This window comes from Scyliorhinus torazame, unplaced genomic scaffold, assembly GCF_047496885.1.
Source record: "Scyliorhinus torazame isolate Kashiwa2021f unplaced genomic scaffold, sScyTor2.1 scaffold_77, whole genome shotgun sequence".
Taxonomy (NCBI): Eukaryota; Metazoa; Chordata; class Chondrichthyes; order Carcharhiniformes; family Scyliorhinidae; genus Scyliorhinus; species Scyliorhinus torazame.
In genome coordinates this window covers 673,509-696,259 of record NW_027307804.1, presented here as the reverse complement: position 1 = coordinate 696,259, position 22,751 = coordinate 673,509, and positions in this window count along the sequence as shown.

Here is a 22,751-nt window from a genome sequence, read left to right as displayed (position 1 = left end):
TCCAGGACAGGTAGAGCACGGGGTTAGATACAGAGAAAAGCTCCCTCTTCACTGTCCCCATCAAACACTCCCAGGACAGGTACAGCACGGGGTTAGATACAGATTAAAAGTCCATCTACACTGTCCCCATCATACACTCCCAGGACAAGTACAGCACGAGGTTAGATACAGAGTAAAGCTCCCTCTCCACTGTCCCCAGCAAAAACTCCCAGGACTGGTACAGCACGGGGTTAGATACAGATTAAAGCCCCCTCTACACTGTCCCCACCAAACACTCCCAGGACAGGTTCAGCACGGGGTTAGATACAGAGTAAAGCTCCCTCGACACTGTCCCCATCAAACACTCCCAGGACAGTTACAGCACGGGGTTAGATACATAGAAAAGCTCCCTCTACACTGTCCCCATCAAACACTCCCAAGACAGGCACAGCACGGGGTTAGATACAGAGAAAAGCTCCCTCTACACAGTCCCCATCAAACACTCCCAGGACAGGTACAGCAGTAAGTTTAGATACAGAGTAAAGCTACCTCTACACTGTCCCCATCAAACACACCCAGGACAAGTACAGCACGGGGTTAGATACAGAGAAAAGCTCCCTCTACACTGTCCCCATCAAACACTCCCAGGACAGGCACAGCACGGGGTTAGATACAGAGAAAAGCTCCCTCTACACAGTCCCCATCAAACACTCCCAGGACAGATACAGCACGGGGTTAGATACAGATTAAAGATCCCTCTACACTGTCCCCATCAAACACTCCCAGGACAGGTACAGCACGGGGTTAGATACAGAGTAAAGCTCCCTCTACACTGTCCCCATCAAACACCCCCAAGACAGGTACAGTACTGTGTTAGATACAGAGTAAAGCTCCCTCTCCACTGTCCCCAGCAAAAACTCCCAGGACAGTTACAGCACGGGGTTAGATACAGAGTAAAGCTCCCTCTCCACTGTCCCCATCAAACACTCCCTGGACAGGTACTGCACGGGGTTAGATACAGAGTAAAGCTCCCTCTACACTGTCCCCATCAAACACCCCCAGGACAGGTACAGTACGGGGTTGGATACAGAGTAAGGCTCCCTTGACACTGTCCCCATCAAACACTTCCAGGACAGGTAGAGCACGGGGTTAGATACAGAGAAAAGCTCCCTCTTCACTGTCCCCATCAAACACTCCCAGGACAGGTACAGCACGGGGTTAGATACAGATTAAAAGTCCATCTACACTGTCCCCATCATACACTCCCAGGACAAGTACAGCACGGGGTTAGATACAGAGTAAAGCTCCCTCTACACTGTCCCCATCAAACACCCCCAGGACAGGTACAGTACTGAGTTAGATACAGAGTAAAGCTCCCTCTGCACTGTCCCCATCAAACACTCCCAGGACAGGTACAGCACGGGGTTAGATACAGAGTAAAGCTCCCTCTACACTGTCCCCATCAAACACTCCCAGGACAGGTACAGCACGGGGTTAGATACAGAGTAAAGCTCCCTCTGCACTGTCCCCATCAAACACTTTCAGGACAGGTACAGCACGGGATTAGATACAGAGTAAAGCTCTCTCTCCACTGTCCCCAGCAAAAACTCCCAGGACTGGTACAGCACGGGGTTAGATACAGATTAAAGCCCCCTCTACACTGTCCCCACCAAACACTCCCAGGACAGGTACAGCACGGGGTTAGATACAGAGTAAAGCTCCCTCGACACTGTCCCCATCATACACTCCCAGGACAGTTACAGCACGGGGTTAGATACAGAGAAAAGCTCCCTCTACACTGTCCCCATCAAACACTCCCAGGACAGGCACAGCACGGGGTTAGATACAGAGAAAAGCTCCCTCTACACAGTCCCCATCAAACACTCCCAGGACAGGTACAGCACGGGTTTAGATACAGAGTAAAGCTACCTCTACACTGTCCCCATCAAACACACCCAGGACAAGTACAGCACGGGGTTAGATACAGAGAAAAGCTCCCTCTACACTGTCCCCATCAAACACTCCCAGGACAGGCACAGCACGGGGTTAGATACAGAGAAAAGCTCCCTCTACACAGTCCCCATCAAACACTCCCAGGACAGATACAGCACGGGGTTAGATACAGATTAAAGATCCCTCTACACTGTCCCCATCAAACACTCCCAGGACAGGTACAGCACGGGGTTAGATACAGAGTAAAGCTCCCTCTACACTGTCCCCATCAAACACCCCCAAGACAGGTACAGTACTGTGTTAGATACAGAGTAAAGCTCCCTCTGCACTGTCCCCATCAAACACTCCCAGGACAGGTACAGCACGGGGTTAGATACAGAGTAAAGCTCTCTCTACACTGTCCCCATCAAACACTCCCAGGACAGGTACAGCACGGGGTTAGATACAGAGTAAAGCTCCCTCTACACTGTCCCCATCAAACACTCCCAGGACAGGTAAAGCACGGGGTTAGATACAGAGAAAAGCTCCCTCTCCACTGTCCCCAGCAAAAACTCCCAGGACAGTTACAGCACGGGGTTAGATACAGATTAAAGCCCCCTCTACACTGTCCCCATCAAACACTCCCAGGACAAGTACTGCACGGGGTTAGATACAGAGTAAAGCTCCCTATCCACTGTCCCCATCAAACACTCCCAGGACAGGTACTGCACGGGGTTAGTTACAGAGTAAAGCTCCCTCTACACTGTCCCCATCAAACACCCCCAGGACAGGTACAGTACGGGGTTAGATACAGAGTAAGGCTCCCTTGACACTGTCCCCATCAAACAGCCCCAGGACAGGTACAGCACGGGGTTAGATACAGAGTAAAGCTCCCTCTACACTGTCCCCATCAAACACTCCCAGGACAGGTAGAGCACGTGGTTAGATACAGAGAAAAGCTCCCTCTACACTGTCCCCATCAAACACTCACAGGACAGGTACAGCACGGGGTTAGATACAGATTAAAAGTCCATCTACACTGTCCACATCAAACACTCCCAGGACAGGTACAGCACGGGGTTAGATACAGAGTAAAGCTCCCTCTACACTGTCCCCATCAAACACCCCCAGGACAGGTACAGTACTGAGTTAGATACAGAGTAAAGCTCCCTCTACACAGTCCCCATCAAACACTCCCAGGACAGATACAGCACGGGGTTAGATACAGAGTAAAGATCCCTCTACACTGTCCCCATCAAACACTCCCAGGACAGGTACAGCATGGGGTTAGATACAGAGAAAAGCTCCCTCTACACTGTCCCCATCAAACACCCCCAGGCCAGGTACAGTGCTGTGTTAGATACAGAGTAAAGCTCCCTCTGCACTGTCCCCATCAAACACTCCCAGGACAGGTACAGCACGGGGTTAGATACAGAGTAAAGCTCCCTCTACACTGTCCCCATCAAACACTCCCAGGACAGGTACAGCACGGGGTTAGATACAGAGTAAAGCTCCCTCTACACTGTCCCCATCAAACACTCCCAGGACAGGTAAAGCACGGGGTTAGATACAGAGTAAAGCTCCCTCTCCACTGTCCCCAGCAAAAACTCCCAGGACAGTTACAGCACGGGGTTAGATACAGATTAAAGCCCCTCTACACTGTCCCCATCAAACACTCCCAGGACAAGTACTGCACGGGGTTAGATACAGAGTAAAGCTCCCTCTCCACTGTCCCCATCAAACCCTCCCAGGACAGGTACTGCACGGGGTTAGATACAGAGTAAAGCTCCCTCTACACTGTCCCCATCAAACACCCCCAGGACAGGTACAGTACGGGGTTAGATACAGAGTAAGGCTCCCTTGACACTGTCCCCATCAAACAGCCCCAGGACAGGTACAGCACGGGGTTAGATACAGAGTAAAGCTCCCTCTACACTGTCCCCATCAAACACTCCCAGGACAGGTAGAGCACGGGGTTAGATACAGAGAAAAGCTCCCTCTTCACTGTCCCCATCAAACACTCCCAGGACAGGTACGGCACGGGGTTAGATACAGATTAAAAGTCCATCTACACTGTCCCCATCAAACACTCCCAGGACAGGTACAGCACGGGGTTAGATACAGAGTAAAGCTCCCTCTACACTGTCCCCATCAAACACCCCCAGGACAGGTACAGTACTGAGTTAGATACAGAGTAAAGCTCCCTCTGCACTGTCCCCATCAAACACTCCCAGGACAGGTACAGCACGGGGTTAGATACAGAGTAAAGCTCCCTCTACACTGTCCCCATCAAACACTCCCAGGACAGGTACAGCACGGGGTTAGGTACAGAGTAAAGCTCCCTCTACACTGTCCCCATCAAACACTTTCAGGACAGGTACAGCACGGGGTTAGATACAGAGTAAAGCTCCCTCTCCACTGTCCCCAGCAAAAACTCCCAGGACTGTTACAGCACGGGGTTAGATACAGATTAAAGCCCCCTCTACACTGTCCCCACCAAACACTCCCAGGATAGGTACAGCACGGGGTTAGATACAGAGTAAAGCTCCCTCTACACTGTCCCCATCACCAGGACAGGTACAGCACGGGTTTCGATACAGAGTAAAGCTACCTCTACACTGCCCCCATCAAACACTCCCAGGACAATTACAGCACGGGGTTAGATACAGAGAAAAGCTCCCTCTACACTGTCCCCATCAAACACTCCCAGGACAGATACAGCACGGGGTTAGATACAGAGTAAAGCTCCCTCTACACTGTCCCCATCAAACACTCCCAGGACAGGTACAGTACTGTGTTAGATACAGAGTAAAGCTCCCTCTGCATTGTCCCCATCAAACACTCCCAGGACAGGTACAGCACGGGGTTAGATACAGAGTAAAGCTCCCTCTACACTGTCCCCATCAAACACTCCCAGGACAGGTACAGCACGGGGTTAGATACAGAGTAAAGCTCCCTCTACACTGTCCCCATCAAACACTCCCAGGACAGGTAAAGCACGGGGTTAGATACAGAGTAAAGCTCCCTCTCCACTGTCCCCAGCAAAAACTCCCAGGACAGTTACAGCACGGGGTTAGATACAGATTAAAGCCCCCTCTACACTGTCGCCATCAAACACTCCCAGGACAGGTACAGCACGGGGTTAGATACAGAGTATAGCTCCCTCTCCACTGTCCCCAGCAAAAACTCCCATGACAGGTACAGCACGGGGTTAGATACAGAGTAAAGCCCCCTCTACACTGTCCCCACCAAACACTCCCAGGACAGGCACAGCACGGGGTTTAGATACAGAGAAAAGCTCCCTCTACACTGTCCCCATCAAACACTCCCAGGAAAGGTACTGCACGGGGTTAGATACAGAGTAAAGCTCCCTCTCCACTGTCCCCATCAAACACTCCCAGGACAGGTACTGCACGGGGTTAGATACAGAGTAAAGCTCCCTCTACACTGTCCCCATCAAACACCCCCAGGAAAGGTACAGTACGGGGTTAGATACAGAGTAAAGCTCCCTTGACACTGTCCCCATCAAACAGCCCCAGGACAGGTACAGCACGGGGTTAGATACAGTGAAAAGCTCCCTCTACACTGTCCCCATCAAACACTCCCAGGACAGGTAGAGCACGGGGTTAGGTACAGAGAAGAGCTCCCTCTTCACTGTCCCCATCAAACACTCCCAGGACTGGTAGAGCACCGAGTAAGATACAGAGTAAAGCTCCCTCTACACTGTCCCCATCAAACACTCCCAGGACAGGTACAGCACGGGGTTACATACAGAGTAGAACTCCCTTTCCACTGTCCCCATCAAACACTCCCAGGATAGGTACAGCACGGGGTTAGATACAGATTAAAGGTCCATCTACACTGTCCCCATCAAACATCCCCAGGACAGGTACAGCACGGGGTTAGATATAGAGTAAAGCTCCCTCTACACTGTCCCCATCAAACACTCCCAGGAGAGGTACAGCACGGCGTTAGACACAGAATAAAGATCTCTCTACACTGTCCCCTTCAAACACTCCCAGGAAAGGTACAGCACGGGTTTAGTTACAGAGTAAAGCTCCCTCTCCACTGTCCCCATCAAACACTCCCAGGACAGGTACAGAACGGGGTTAGATGCAGAGTAAAGCTCCCTCTACACTGTCCGCATCAAACACTCCCAGGACAGGTACAGCACGGGGTTAGATGCAGAGTAAAGCTCCCTCTACACTGTTCCCATCAAACACTCCCAGGACAGGTACAGAACGGGGTTAGATGCAGAGTAAAGCTCCCTCTACACTGTCCGCATCAAACACTCCCAGGACAGGTACAGCACGGGGTTAGATGCAGAGTAAAGCTCCCTCTACACTGTTCCCATCAAACACTCCCAGGACAGGTACAGCACGGGTTTAGTTACAGAGTAAAGCTCCCTCTCCACTGTTCCCATCAAACACTCCCAGGACAGATACAGCACGGGGTTAGATACAGAGTAAAGCTCTCTCTGCACTGTCCCCACCAAACACTCCCAGAACAGGCACTGCACGGGGTTTAGATACAGAGTAAAGCTCGCTCTACACAGTCCCCACCAAACACTCCCAGGACAGGCACAGCATGGGGTTTAGATACAGAGTAAAGCTCCCTCTACACTGTCCCCATCAAACACTCCCAGGACAGATACAGCACCGGGTTAGATACAGAGTAAATCTCCCTCTACACTGTCCCCATCAAACACTCCCAGGACAGGTACAGTACGGGGTTAGATACAGAGCTAAGCTCCCTCTACACTGTCCCCATCAAACACTCCCAGGACAGGTACAGCACGGGGTTAGATACAGAGTAAAGCTCCCTCTACACTGTCCCCATCAAACACTCCCAGGACAGGTACAGCACGGGGTTAGATACAGAGTAAAGCTCCCTTGACACTGTCCCCATCAAACACTCCCAGGAGAGGTATAGCACGGGGTTAGATACAGAGTAAAGCTCCCTTTACACTTTCCCCATCAAACACTCCCAGGACAGGTACAGCACGGGGTTAGACACAGATTAAAGCTCCATCTACACTGTCTCCATCAAACACTCCCAGGACAGGTACAGCACGGGGTTAGATACAGAGTAAAGCTCCCTCTACTCTGTCCCCATCAAACTCTCCCAGGAGAGGAACAGCACGGTGTTAGACACAGAATAAAGATCTCTCTATACTGTCCCCTTCAAACAGTCCCAGGACAGGTACAGCACGGGGTTAGATACAGAGTAAAGATACCTCTACACTGTCCCAATCAAACACTACCAGGACAGGCACTGCACGGGGTTAGATACAGAGTAAAGCTCCCTCTCCACTGTCCCCATCAAACACTCCCAGGACAAGTACAGCACGAGGTTAGATACAGAGTAAAGCTCCCTCTACACTGTCCCCATCAAACACTCCCAGGACAGGTGCAGCACGTGGTTAGATACAGAGTAAAGCTCCCTCTCCACTGTCACCATCAAACACTCCCAGGACAGGTACAGCACGGGGTTAGATACAGAGTAAAGCTCCCTTGACACTGTCCCCATCAAACACTCCCAGGAGAGGTACAGCACGGGGTTAGATTCAGAGTAAAGCTCCCTTTACACTTTCCCCATCAAACACTCCCAGGACAGGTACAGCACGGGGTTAGACACAGATTAAAGCTCCATCTACACTGTCTCCATCAAACACTCCCAGGACAGGTAGAGCACGGGGTTAGATACAGAGTAAAGCTCCCTCTACACTTACCCCATCAAACACTCCCAGGACAGGTACAGCACGGGGTTAGATACAGAGTAAAGCTCCCTCTACTCTGTCCCCATCAAACACTCCCAGGAGAGGAACAGCACGGTGTTAGACACAGAATAAAGATCTCTCTATACTGTCCCCTTCAAACAGTCCCAGGACAGGTACAGCACGGGGTTAGATACAGAGTAAAGATACCTCTACACTGTCCCAATCAAACACTACCAGGACAGTCACTGCACGGGGTTAGATACAGAGTAAATCTCCCTCTCCACTGTCCCCATCAAACACTCCCAGGACAAGTACAGCACGAGGTTAGATACAGAGTAAAGCTCCCTCTACACTGTCCCCATCAAACACTCCCAGGACAGGTGCAGCACGGGGTTAGATACAGAGTAAAGCTCCCTCTCCACTGATCCCATCAAACACTCCCAGGACAGATACAGCACGGGGTTAGATACAGAGTAAAGCTCCCTCTACACTGTCACCATCAAACACTCCCAGGAGAGGCACAGCATGGGGTTTAGATACAGAGTAAAGCTCCCTCTACACTGTCCCCATCAAACACCCCCAGGACAGGTACAGTACGGGGTTAGATACAGAGTAAAGGTCCCTTGACACTGTCCCCATCAAACACCCCCAGGACAGGTACAGCACGGGGTTAGATACAGAGTAAAGCTCCCTCTGCACTGTCCCCATCAAACACTCCCAGGACAGGTAGAGCACCGAGTAAGATACAGAGTAAAGCTCCCTCTACACTGTCCCCATCAAACACTCCCAGGACAGGTACAGCACGTGGTTAGATACAGAGTAAAGCTCCCTCTTCTCTGTCCCCATCAAACACTTCCAGGACAGGTACAGCACTGGGTTAGATACAGAGTAAAGCTCCCTCTCCACTGTCCCCATCAAACACTCCCAGGACAGGTAGAGCACCGAGTAAGATACAGAGAAAAGCTCCCTCTACACTTTCCCCATCAAACACCCCCAGGACAGGTACAGTATGGGGTTAGATACAGAGTAAAGCTCCCTTGACACTGTCCCCATCAAACACCCACAGGACAGGTACAGCACGGGGTTACATACAGAGTAGAACTCCCTTTCCACTGTCCCCATCAAACACTCCCAGGATAGGTACAGCACGGGGTTAGATACAGATTAAAGGTCCATCTACACTGTCCCCATCAAACATCCCCAGGACAGGTACAGCACGGGGTTAGATATAGAGTAAAGCTCCCTCTACACTGTCCCCATCAAACACTCCCAGGAGAGGTACAGCACGGCGTTAGACACAGAATAAAGATCTCTCTACACTGTCCCCTTCAAACACTCCCAGGAAAGGTACAGCACGGGTTTAGTTACAGAGTAAAGCTCCCTCTCCACTGTCCCCATCAAACACTCCCAGGACAGGTACAGAACGGGGTTAGATGCAGAGTAAAGCTCCCTCTACACTGTCCGCATCAAACACTCCCAGGACAGGTACAGCACGGGGTTAGATGCAGAGTAAAGCTCCCTCTACACTGTTCCCATCAAACACTCCCAGGACAGGTACAGAACGGGGTTAGATGCAGAGTAAAGCTCCCTCTACACTGTCCGCATCAAACACTCCCAGGACAGGTACAGCACGGGGTTAGATGCAGAGTAAAGCTCCCTCTACACTGTTCCCATCAAACACTCCCAGGACAGGTACAGCACGGGTTTAGTTACAGAGTAAAGCTCCCTCTCCACTGTTCCCATCAAACACTCCCAGGACAGATACAGCACGGGGTTAGATACAGAGTAAAGCTCTCTCTGCACTGTCCCCACCAAACACTCCCAGAACAGGCACTGCACGGGGTTTAGATACAGAGTAAAGCTCGCTCTACACAGTCCCCACCAAACACTCCCAGGACAGGCACAGCATGGGGTTTAGATACAGAGTAAAGCTCCCTCTACACTGTCCCCATCAAACACTCCCAGGACAGATACAGCACCGGGTTAGATACAGAGTAAATCTCCCTCTACACTGTCCCCATCAAACACTCCCAGGACAGGTACAGTACGGGGTTAGATACAGAGCTAAGCTCCCTCTACACTGTCCCCATCAAACACTCCCAGGACAGGTACAGCACGGGGTTAGATACAGAGTAAAGCTCCCTCTACACTGTCCCCATCAAACACTCCCAGGACAGGTACAGCACGGGGTTAGATACAGAGTAAAGCTCCCTTGACACTGTCCCCATCAAACACTCCCAGGAGAGGTATAGCACGGGGTTAGATACAGAGTAAAGCTCCCTTTACACTTTCCCCATCAAACACTCCCAGGACAGGTACAGCACGGGGTTAGACACAGATTAAAGCTCCATCTACACTGTCTCCATCAAACACTCCCAGGACAGGTACAGCACGGGGTTAGATACAGAGTAAAGCTCCCTCTACTCTGTCCCCATCAAACTCTCCCAGGAGAGGAACAGCACGGTGTTAGACACAGAATAAAGATCTCTCTATACTGTCCCCTTCAAACAGTCCCAGGACAGGTACAGCACGGGGTTAGATACAGAGTAAAGATACCTCTACACTGTCCCAATCAAACACTACCAGGACAGGCACTGCACGGGGTTAGATACAGAGTAAAGCTCCCTCTCCACTGTCCCCATCAAACACTCCCAGGACAAGTACAGCACGAGGTTAGATACAGAGTAAAGCTCCCTCTACACTGTCCCCATCAAACACTCCCAGGACAGGTGCAGCACGTGGTTAGATACAGAGTAAAGCTCCCTCTCCACTGTCACCATCAAACACTCCCAGGACAGGTACAGCACGGGGTTAGATACAGAGTAAAGCTCCCTTGACACTGTCCCCATCAAACACTCCCAGGAGAGGTACAGCACGGGGTTAGATTCAGAGTAAAGCTCCCTTTACACTTTCCCCATCAAACACTCCCAGGACAGGTACAGCACGGGGTTAGACACAGATTAAAGCTCCATCTACACTGTCTCCATCAAACACTCCCAGGACAGGTAGAGCACGGGGTTAGATACAGAGTAAAGCTCCCTCTACACTTACCCCATCAAACACTCCCAGGACAGGTACAGCACGGGGTTAGATACAGAGTAAAGCTCCCTCTACTCTGTCCCCATCAAACACTCCCAGGAGAGGAACAGCACGGTGTTAGACACAGAATAAAGATCTCTCTATACTGTCCCCTTCAAACAGTCCCAGGACAGGTACAGCACGGGGTTAGATACAGAGTAAAGATACCTCTACACTGTCCCAATCAAACACTACCAGGACAGTCACTGCACGGGGTTAGATACAGAGTAAATCTCCCTCTCCACTGTCCCCATCAAACACTCCCAGGACAAGTACAGCACGAGGTTAGATACAGAGTAAAGCTCCCTCTACACTGTCCCCATCAAACACTCCCAGGACAGGTGCAGCACGGGGTTAGATACAGAGTAAAGCTCCCTCTCCACTGATCCCATCAAACACTCCCAGGACAGATACAGCACGGGGTTAGATACAGAGTAAAGCTCCCTCTACACTGTCACCATCAAACACTCCCAGGAGAGGCACAGCATGGGGTTTAGATACAGAGTAAAGCTCCCTCTACACTGTCCCCATCAAACACCCCCAGGACAGGTACAGTACGGGGTTAGATACAGAGTAAAGGTCCCTTGACACTGTCCCCATCAAACACCCCCAGGACAGGTACAGCACGGGGTTAGATACAGAGTAAAGCTCCCTCTGCACTGTCCCCATCAAACACTCCCAGGACAGGTAGAGCACCGAGTAAGATACAGAGTAAAGCTCCCTCTACACTGTCCCCATCAAACACTCCCAGGACAGGTACAGCACGTGGTTAGATACAGAGTAAAGCTCCCTCTTCTCTGTCCCCATCAAACACTTCCAGGACAGGTACAGCACTGGGTTAGATACAGAGTAAAGCTCCCTCTCCACTGTCCCCATCAAACACTCCCAGGACAGGTAGAGCACCGAGTAAGATACAGAGAAAAGCTCCCTCTACACTTTCCCCATCAAACACCCCCAGGACAGGTACAGTATGGGGTTAGATACAGAGTAAAGCTCCCTTGACACTGTCCCCATCAAACACCCACAGGACAGGTACAGCACGGGGTTAGATACAGAGTAAAGCTCCCTCTACACTGTCCCCATCAAACACTCCCAGGACAGGTAGAGCACGGGGTTAGATACAGAGAAAAGCTCCCTCTTCACTGTCCCCATCAAACACTCCCAGGACAGGTACGGCACGGGGTTAGATACAGATTAAAAGTCCATCTACACTGTCCCCATCAAACACTCCCAGGACAGGTACAGCACGGGGTTAGATACAGAGTAAAGCTCCCTCTACACTGTCCCCATCAAACACCCCCAGGACAGGTACAGTACTGAGTTAGATACAGAGTAAAGCTCCCTCTGCACTGTCCCCATCAAACACTCCCAGGACAGGTACAGCACGGGGTTAGATACAGAGTAAAGCTCCCTCTACACTGTCCCCATCAAACACTCCCAGGACAGGTACAGCACGGGGTTAGGTACAGAGTAAAGCTCCCTCTACACTGTCCCCATCAAACACTTTCAGGACAGGTACAGCACGGGGTTAGATACAGAGTAAAGCTCCCTCTCCACTGTCCCCAGCAAAAACTCCCAGGACTGTTACAGCACGGGGTTAGATACAGATTAAAGCCCCCTCTACACTGTCCCCACCAAACACTCCCAGGATAGGTACAGCACGGGGTTAGATACAGAGTAAAGCTCCCTCTACACTGTCCCCATCACCAGGACAGGTACAGCACGGGTTTCGATACAGAGTAAAGCTACCTCTACACTGCCCCCATCAAACACTCCCAGGACAATTACAGCACGGGGTTAGATACAGAGAAAAGCTCCCTCTACACTGTCCCCATCAAACACTCCCAGGACAGATACAGCACGGGGTTAGATACAGAGTAAAGCTCCCTCTACACTGTCCCCATCAAACACTCCCAGGACAGGTACAGTACTGTGTTAGATACAGAGTAAAGCTCCCTCTGCATTGTCCCCATCAAACACTCCCAGGACAGGTACAGCACGGGGTTAGATACAGAGTAAAGCTCCCTCTACACTGTCCCCATCAAACACTCCCAGGACAGGTACAGCACGGGGTTAGATACAGAGTAAAGCTCCCTCTACACTGTCCCCATCAAACACTCCCAGGACAGGTAAAGCACGGGGTTAGATACAGAGTAAAGCTCCCTCTCCACTGTCCCCAGCAAAAACTCCCAGGACAGTTACAGCACGGGGTTAGATACAGATTAAAGCCCCCTCTACACTGTCGCCATCAAACACTCCCAGGACAGGTACAGCACGGGGTTAGATACAGAGTATAGCTCCCTCTCCACTGTCCCCAGCAAAAACTCCCAGGACAGGTACAGCACGGGGTTAGATACAGAGTAAAGCCCCCTCTACACTGTCCCCACCAAACACTCCCAGGACAGGCACAGCACGGGGTTTAGATACAGAGAAAAGCTCCCTCTACACTGTCCCCATCAAACACTCCCAGGAAAGGTACTGCACGGGGTTAGATACAGAGTAAAGCTCCCTCTCCACTGTCCCCATCAAACACTCCCAGGACAGGTACTGCACGGGGTTAGATACAGAGTAAAGCTCCCTCTACACTGTCCCCATCAAACACCCCCAGGAAAGGTACAGTACGGGGTTAGATACAGAGTAAAGCTCCCTTGACACTGTCCCCATCAAACAGCCCCAGGACAGGTACAGCACGGGGTTAGATACAGTGAAAAGCTCCCTCTACACTGTCCCCATCAAACACTCCCAGGACAGGTAGAGCACGGGGTTAGGTACAGAGAAGAGCTCCCTCTTCACTGTCCCCATCAAACACTCCCAGGACTGGTAGAGCACCGAGTAAGATACAGAGTAAAGCTCCCTCTACACTGTCCCCATCAAACACTCCCAGGACAGGTACAGCACGGGGTTACATACAGAGTAGAACTCCCTTTCCACTGTCCCCATCAAACACTCCCAGGATAGGTACAGCACGGGGTTAGATACAGATTAAAGGTCCATCTACACTGTCCCCATCAAACATCCCCAGGACAGGTACAGCACGGGGTTAGATATAGAGTAAAGCTCCCTCTACACTGTCCCCATCAAACACTCCCAGGAGAGGTACAGCACGGCGTTAGACACAGAATAAAGATCTCTCTACACTGTCCCCTTCAAACACTCCCAGGAAAGGTACAGCACGGGTTTAGTTACAGAGTAAAGCTCCCTCTCCACTGTCCCCATCAAACACTCCCAGGACAGGTACAGAACGGGGTTAGATGCAGAGTAAAGCTCCCTCTACACTGTCCGCATCAAACACTCCCAGGACAGGTACAGCACGGGGTTAGATGCAGAGTAAAGCTCCCTCTACACTGTTCCCATCAAACACTCCCAGGACAGGTACAGAACGGGGTTAGATGCAGAGTAAAGCTCCCTCTACACTGTCCGCATCAAACACTCCCAGGACAGGTACAGCACGGGGTTAGATGCAGAGTAAAGCTCCCTCTACACTGTTCCCATCAAACACTCCCAGGACAGGTACAGCACGGGTTTAGTTACAGAGTAAAGCTCCCTCTCCACTGTTCCCATCAAACACTCCCAGGACAGATACAGCACGGGGTTAGATACAGAGTAAAGCTCTCTCTGCACTGTCCCCACCAAACACTCCCAGAACAGGCACTGCACGGGGTTTAGATACAGAGTAAAGCTCGCTCTACACAGTCCCCACCAAACACTCCCAGGACAGGCACAGCATGGGGTTTAGATACAGAGTAAAGCTCCCTCTACACTGTCCCCATCAAACACTCCCAGGACAGATACAGCACCGGGTTAGATACAGAGTAAATCTCCCTCTACACTGTCCCCATCAAACACTCCCAGGACAGGTACAGTACGGGGTTAGATACAGAGCTAAGCTCCCTCTACACTGTCCCCATCAAACACTCCCAGGACAGGTACAGCACGGGGTTAGATACAGAGTAAAGCTCCCTCTACACTGTCCCCATCAAACACTCCCAGGACAGGTACAGCACGGGGTTAGATACAGAGTAAAGCTCCCTTGACACTGTCCCCATCAAACACTCCCAGGAGAGGTATAGCACGGGGTTAGATACAGAGTAAAGCTCCCTTTACACTTTCCCCATCAAACACTCCCAGGACAGGTACAGCACGGGGTTAGACACAGATTAAAGCTCCATCTACACTGTCTCCATCAAACACTCCCAGGACAGGTACAGCACGGGGTTAGATACAGAGTAAAGCTCCCTCTACTCTGTCCCCATCAAACTCTCCCAGGAGAGGAACAGCACGGTGTTAGACACAGAATAAAGATCTCTCTATACTGTCCCCTTCAAACAGTCCCAGGACAGGTACAGCACGGGGTTAGATACAGAGTAAAGATACCTCTACACTGTCCCAATCAAACACTACCAGGACAGGCACTGCACGGGGTTAGATACAGAGTAAAGCTCCCTCTCCACTGTCCCCATCAAACACTCCCAGGACAAGTACAGCACGAGGTTAGATACAGAGTAAAGCTCCCTCTACACTGTCCCCATCAAACACTCCCAGGACAGGTGCAGCACGTGGTTAGATACAGAGTAAAGCTCCCTCTCCACTGTCACCATCAAACACTCCCAGGACAGGTACAGCACGGGGTTAGATACAGAGTAAAGCTCCCTTGACACTGTCCCCATCAAACACTCCCAGGAGAGGTACAGCACGGGGTTAGATTCAGAGTAAAGCTCCCTTTACACTTTCCCCATCAAACACTCCCAGGACAGGTACAGCACGGGGTTAGACACAGATTAAAGCTCCATCTACACTGTCTCCATCAAACACTCCCAGGACAGGTAGAGCACGGGGTTAGATACAGAGTAAAGCTCCCTCTACACTTACCCCATCAAACACTCCCAGGACAGGTACAGCACGGGGTTAGATACAGAGTAAAGCTCCCTCTACTCTGTCCCCATCAAACACTCCCAGGAGAGGAACAGCACGGTGTTAGACACAGAATAAAGATCTCTCTATACTGTCCCCTTCAAACAGTCCCAGGACAGGTACAGCACGGGGTTAGATACAGAGTAAAGATACCTCTACACTGTCCCAATCAAACACTACCAGGACAGTCACTGCACGGGGTTAGATACAGAGTAAATCTCCCTCTCCACTGTCCCCATCAAACACTCCCAGGACAAGTACAGCACGAGGTTAGATACAGAGTAAAGCTCCCTCTACACTGTCCCCATCAAACACTCCCAGGACAGGTGCAGCACGGGGTTAGATACAGAGTAAAGCTCCCTCTCCACTGATCCCATCAAACACTCCCAGGACAGATACAGCACGGGGTTAGATACAGAGTAAAGCTCCCTCTACACTGTCACCATCAAACACTCCCAGGAGAGGCACAGCATGGGGTTTAGATACAGAGTAAAGCTCCCTCTACACTGTCCCCATCAAACACCCCCAGGACAGGTACAGTACGGGGTTAGATACAGAGTAAAGGTCCCTTGACACTGTCCCCATCAAACACCCCCAGGACAGGTACAGCACGGGGTTAGATACAGAGTAAAGCTCCCTCTGCACTGTCCCCATCAAACACTCCCAGGACAGGTAGAGCACCGAGTAAGATACAGAGTAAAGCTCCCTCTACACTGTCCCCATCAAACACTCCCAGGACAGGTACAGCACGTGGTTAGATACAGAGTAAAGCTCCCTCTTCTCTGTCCCCATCAAACACTTCCAGGACAGGTACAGCACTGGGTTAGATACAGAGTAAAGCTCCCTCTCCACTGTCCCCATCAAACACTCCCAGGACAGGTAGAGCACCGAGTAAGATACAGAGAAAAGCTCCCTCTACACTTTCCCCATCAAACACCCCCAGGACAGGTACAGTATGGGGTTAGATACAGAGTAAAGCTCCCTTGACACTGTCCCCATCAAACACCCACAGGACAGGTACAGCACGGGGTTAGATACAGAGTAAAGCTCCCTCTACACTGTCCCCATCAAACACTCCCAGGACAGGTAGAGCACGGGGTTAGATACAGAGTAAAGCTCCCTCTACACTGTCCCCATCAAACACTCCCAGGACAGGTACAGCACGGGGTTAGATACAGATTAAAAGTCCATCTACACTGTCCCCATCAAACACCCCCAGGACAGGTACAGCACGGGGTTACATACAGAGTAAAGCTCCCTCTACTCTGTGCCCATCAAACATTTCAAGGCCAGGTACAGCACTGGGTTAGATACAGAGTAAAGCTCCCTCTACACTGTCCCCATCAAACACTCCCAGGACAGGTACAGCACGGGGTTAGATGCAGAGTAAAGCTCCCTCTACACTGTCACCATCAAACACTCCCTGGACAGGTACAGCACGGGGTTAGATGCAGAGTAAACCTCCCTCTACACTGTCCCCATCAAACACTCCCAGGACAGGCTCAGCATGGGGTTTAGATACAAAGTAAAGCTACCTCTACACTGTTCCCATCAAACACTCCCAGGACAGGTACAGCACGGGGTTAGATACAAAGTAAAGCTACCTCTACACTGTCCCCATCAAACACTCCCAGGACAGGTACAGCACGGGGTTAGATACAGAGTAAAGCTCCCTCTATACTGTCCCCAACAAACACTCCCAGGACAGGCACAGCACGGGGTTTAGATACAGAGAAAAGCTCCCTCTACACTGTACCCATTAAACACTCCCAGGACAGACACAGCACGGTGTTAGATACAGAGTAAAGCTCCCTCTACACTGTCCCCATCAAACACTCCCAGGACAGGTAGAGCACGGGGTTAGATACAGAGTAAAGCTCCCTCTACACTGTCCCCATCAAACACTCCCAGGACACGTACAGCACGGGGTTAGATACAGATTAAAAGTCCATCTACACTGTCCCCATCAAACACCCCCAGGACAGGCTCAGCACGGGGTTTAGATACAAAGTAAAGCTACCTCTACACTGTCCCCATCAAACACTCCCAGGACAGGTACAGCACGGGGTTAGATACAGAGTAAAGCTCCCTCTACTCTGTCCCCATCAAACTCTCCCAGGAGAGGAACAGCACGGTGTTAGACACAGAATAAAGATCTCTCTATACTGTCCCCTTCAAACAGTCCCAGGACAGGTACAGCACGGGGTTAGATACAGAGTAAAGATACCTTTACACTGTCCCAATCAAACACTACCAGGACAGGCACTGCACGGGGTTAGATACAGAGTAAAGCTCCCTCTCCACTGTCCCCATCAAACACTCCCAGGACAAGTACAGCACGAGGTTAGATACAGAGTAAAGCTCCCTCTATACTGTCCCCATCAAACACTCCCAGGACAGGTGCAGCACGTGGTTAGATACAGAGTAAAGCTCCCTCTCCACTGTCACCATCAAACACTCCCAGGACAGGTACAGCACGGGGTTAGATACAGAGTAAAGCTCCCTTGACACTGTCCCCATCAAACACTCCCAGGAGAGGTACAGCACGGGGTTAGATACAGAGTAAAGCTCCCTTTACACTTTCCCCATCAAACACTCCCAGGACAGGTACAGCACGGGGTTAGACACAGATTAAAGCTCCATCTACACTGTCTCCATCAAACACTCCCAGGACAGGTACAGCACGGGGTTAGATACAGAGTAAAGCTCCCTCTACACTTACCCCATCAAACACTCCCAGGACAGGTACAGCACGGGGTTAGATACAGAGTAAAGCTCCCTCTACTCTGTCCCCATCAAACACTCCCAGGAGAGGAACAGCACGGTGTTAGACACAGAATAAAGATCTCTCTATACTGTCCCCTTCAAACAGTCCCAGGACAGGTACAGCACGGGGTTAGATACAGAGTAAAGATACCTCTACACTGTCCCAATCAAACACTACCAGGACAGTCACTTCACGGGGTTAGATACAGAGTAAATCTCCCTCTCCACTGTCCCCATCAAACACTCCCAGGACAAGTACAGCACGAGGTTAGATACAGAGTAAAGCTCCCTCTACACTGTCCCCATCAAACACTCCCAGGACAGGTGCAGCACGGGGTTAGATACAGAGTAAAGCTCCCTCTCCACTGATCCCATCAAACACTCCCAGGACAGATACAGCACGGGGTTAGATACAGAGTAAAGCTCCCTCTACACTGTCACCATCAAACACTCCCAGGACAGGCACAGCATGGGGTTTAGATACAGAGTAAAGCTCCCTCTACACTGTCCCCATCAAACACCCCCAGGACAGGTACAGTACGGGGTTAGATACAGAGTAAAGGTCCCTTGACACTGTCCCCATCAAACACCCCCAGGACAGGTACAGCACGGGGTTAGATACAGAGTAAAGCTCCCTCTACACTGTCCCCATCAAACACTCCCAGGACAGGCTCAGCACGGGGTTTAGATACAAAGTAAAGCTACCTCTACACTGTTCCCATCAAACACTCCCAGGACAGGTACAGCACGGGGTTAGATACAAAGTAAAGCTACCTCTACACTGTCCCCATCAAACACTCCCAGGACAGGTACAGCACGGGGTTAGATACAGAGTAAAGCTCCCTCTATACTGTCCCCAACAAACACTCCCAGGACAGGCACAGCACGGGGTTTAGATACAGAGAAAAGCTCCCTCTACACTGTACCCATTAAACACTCCCAGGACAGACACAGCACGGTGTTAGATACAGAGTAAAGCTCCCTCTACACTGTCCCCATCAAACACTCCCAGGACAGGTAGAGCACGGGGTTAGATACAGAGTAAAGCTCCCTCTACACTGTCCCCATCAAACACTCCCAGGACAGGTACAGCACGGGGTTAGATACAGATTAAAAGTCCATCTACACTGTCCCCATCAAACACCCCCAGGACAGGCTCAGCACGGGGTTTAGATACAAAGTAAAGCTACCTCTACACTGTCCCCATCAAACACTCCCAGGCCAGGTACAGCACGGGGTTAGATACAGAGTAAAGCTCCCTCTACACTGTCCCCATCAAACACTCCCAGGACAGGTACAGCACGGGGTTAGATACAGAGTAAAGCTCCCTCTACACTGTCCCCATCAAACACTCCCAGGACAGGTACAGCACGGGGTTAGATACAGAGTAAAGCTCCCTCTCCACTGTCCCCAGCAAAAACTCCCAGGACAGGTACAGCACGGGGTTAGATACAGAGTAAAGCCCCCTCTACACTGTCCCCACCAAACACTCCCAGGACAGGCACAGCACGGGGTTTAGATACAGAGAAAAGCTCCCTCTACACTGTCCCCATTACACACTCCCAGGAAAGGTACTGCACGGGGTTAGATACAGAGTAAAGCTCCCTCTCCACTGTCCCCATCAAACACTCCCAGGACAGGTACTGCACGGGGTTAGATACAGAGTAAAGCTCCCTCTACACTGTCCCCATCAAACACCCCCAGGAAAGGTACAGTACGGGGTTAGATACAGAGTAAAGCTCCCTTGACACTGTCCCCATCAAACAGCCCCAGGACAGGTACAGCACGGGGTTAGATACAGTGAAAAGCTCCCTCTACACTGTCCCCATCAAACACTCCCAGGACAGGTAGAGCACGGGGTTAGATACAGAGAAGAGCTCCCTCTTCACTGTCCCCATCAAACACTCCCAGGACAGGTACAGCACGTGGTTAGATACAGATTAAACGTCCATCTAAACTGTCCACATCAAACACCTCCAGGACAGGTACAGCACGGGGTTAGATGCAGAGTAAAGTTCCCTCTACACTGTCCCCATCAAACACTCCCAGGACAGGTACAGCACGGGGTTAGATGCAGAGTAAAGCTCCCTCGACACTGTCCCCATCAAACACTCCCAGGACAGGTACAGCACGGGGTTAGATACAGAGTAAATCTCCCTCCACACTGTCCCCATCACCAGGACAGGTACAGCACGGGTTTATATACAGAGTAAAGCTACCTCTACACTCTCCCCATCAAACACTCCCAGGACAGACACAGCACGGTGTTAGATACAGAGTAACGCTCCCTCTCCACTGTCCCCATCAAACACTCCCAGGACTGGTAGAGCACCGAGTAAGATACAGAGTAAAGCTCCCTCTACACTGTCCCCATCAAACACTCCCAGGACAGATATAGCACGGGGTTACATACAGAGTAAAACTCCCTTTCCACTGTCCCCATCAAACACTCCCAGGATAGGTACAGCACGGGGTTAGATACAGATTAAAGGTCCATCTACACTGTCCCCATCAAACATCCCCAGGACAGGTACAGCACGGGGTTAGATATAGAGTAAAGCTCCCTCTACACTGTCCCCATCAAACACTCCCAGGAGAGGTACAGCACGGCGTTAGGCACAGAATAAAGATCTCTCTACACTGTCCCCTTCAAACACTCCCAGGAAAGGTACAGCATGGGTTTAGTTACAGAGTAAAGCTCCCTCTCCACTGTCCCCATCAAACACTCCCAGGACAGGTACAGAACGGGGTTAGATGCAGAGTAAAGCTCCCTCTACACTGTCCGCATCAAACACTCCCAGGACAGGTACAGCACGGGGTTAGATGCAGAGTAAAGCTCCCTCTACACTGTTCCCATCAAACACTCCCAGGACAGGTACAGAACGGGCTTAGATGCAGAGTAAAGCTCCCTCTACACTGTCCGCATCAAACACTCCCAGGACAGGTACAGCACGGGGTTAGATGCAGAGTAAAGCTCCCTCTACACTGTTCCCATCAAACACTCCCAGGACAGGTACAGCACGGGTTTAGTTACAGAGTAAAGCTCCCTCTCCACTGTTCCCATCAAACACTCCCAGGACAGATACAGCACGGGGTTAGATACAGAGTAAAGCTCTCTCTGCACTGTCCCCACCAAACACTCCCAGGACAGGCACTGCACGGGGTTTAGATACAGAGTAAAGCTCGCTCTACACAGTCCCCACCAAACACTCCCAGGACAGGCACAGCATGGGGTTTAGATACAGAGTAAAGCTCCCTCTACACTGTCCCCATCAAACACTCCCAGGACAGATACAGCACCGGGTTAGATACAGAGTAAATCTCCCTCTACACTGTCCCCATCAAACACTCCCAGGACAGGTACAGTACGGGGTTAGATACAGAGCTAAGCTCCCTCTACACTGTCCCCATCAAACACTCCCAGGACAGGTACAGCACGGGGTTAGATACAGAGTAAAGCTCCCTCTACACTGTCCCCATCAAACACTCCCAGGACAGGTACAGCACATGGTTAGATACAGAGTAAAGCTCCCTCTACTCTGTCCCCATCAAACTCTCCCAGGAGAGGAACAGCACGGTGTTAGACACAGAATAAAGATCTCTCTATACTGTCCCCTTCAAACAGTCCCAGGACAGGTACAGCACGGGGTTAGATACAGAGTAAAGATACCTCTACACTGTCCCAATCAAACACTACCAGGACAGGCACTGCACGGGGTTAGATCCAGAGTAAAGCTCCCTCTCCACTGTCCCCATCAAACACTCCCAGGACAAGTACAGCACGAGGTTAGATACAGAGTAAAGCTCCCTCTACACTGTCCCCATCAAACACTCCCAGGACAGGTGCAGCACGGGGTTAGATACAGAGTAAAGCTCCCTCTCCACTGTCACCATCAAACACTCCCAGGCCAGGTACAGCACGGGGTTAGATACAGAGTAAAGCTCCCTTGACACTGTCCCCATCAAACACTCCCAGGAGAGGTACAGCACGGGGTTAGATACAGAGTAAAGCTCCCTTTACACTTTCCCCATCAAACACTCCCAGGACAGGTACAGCACGGGGTTAGACACAGATTAAAGCTCCATCTACACTGTCCCTTTCAAACAGTCCCAGGACAGGTACAGCACGGGGTTAGATACAGAGTAAAGATACCTCTACACTGTCCCAATCAAACACTAGCAGGACAGGCACTGCACGGGGTTAGATACAGAGTAAATCTCCCTCTCCACTGTCCCCATCAAACACTCCCAGGACAAGTACAGCACGAGGTTAGATACAGAGTAAAGCTCCCTCTACACTGTCCCCATCAAACACTCCCAGGACAGGTGCAGCACGGGGTTAGATAAAGAGTAAAGCTCCCTCTCC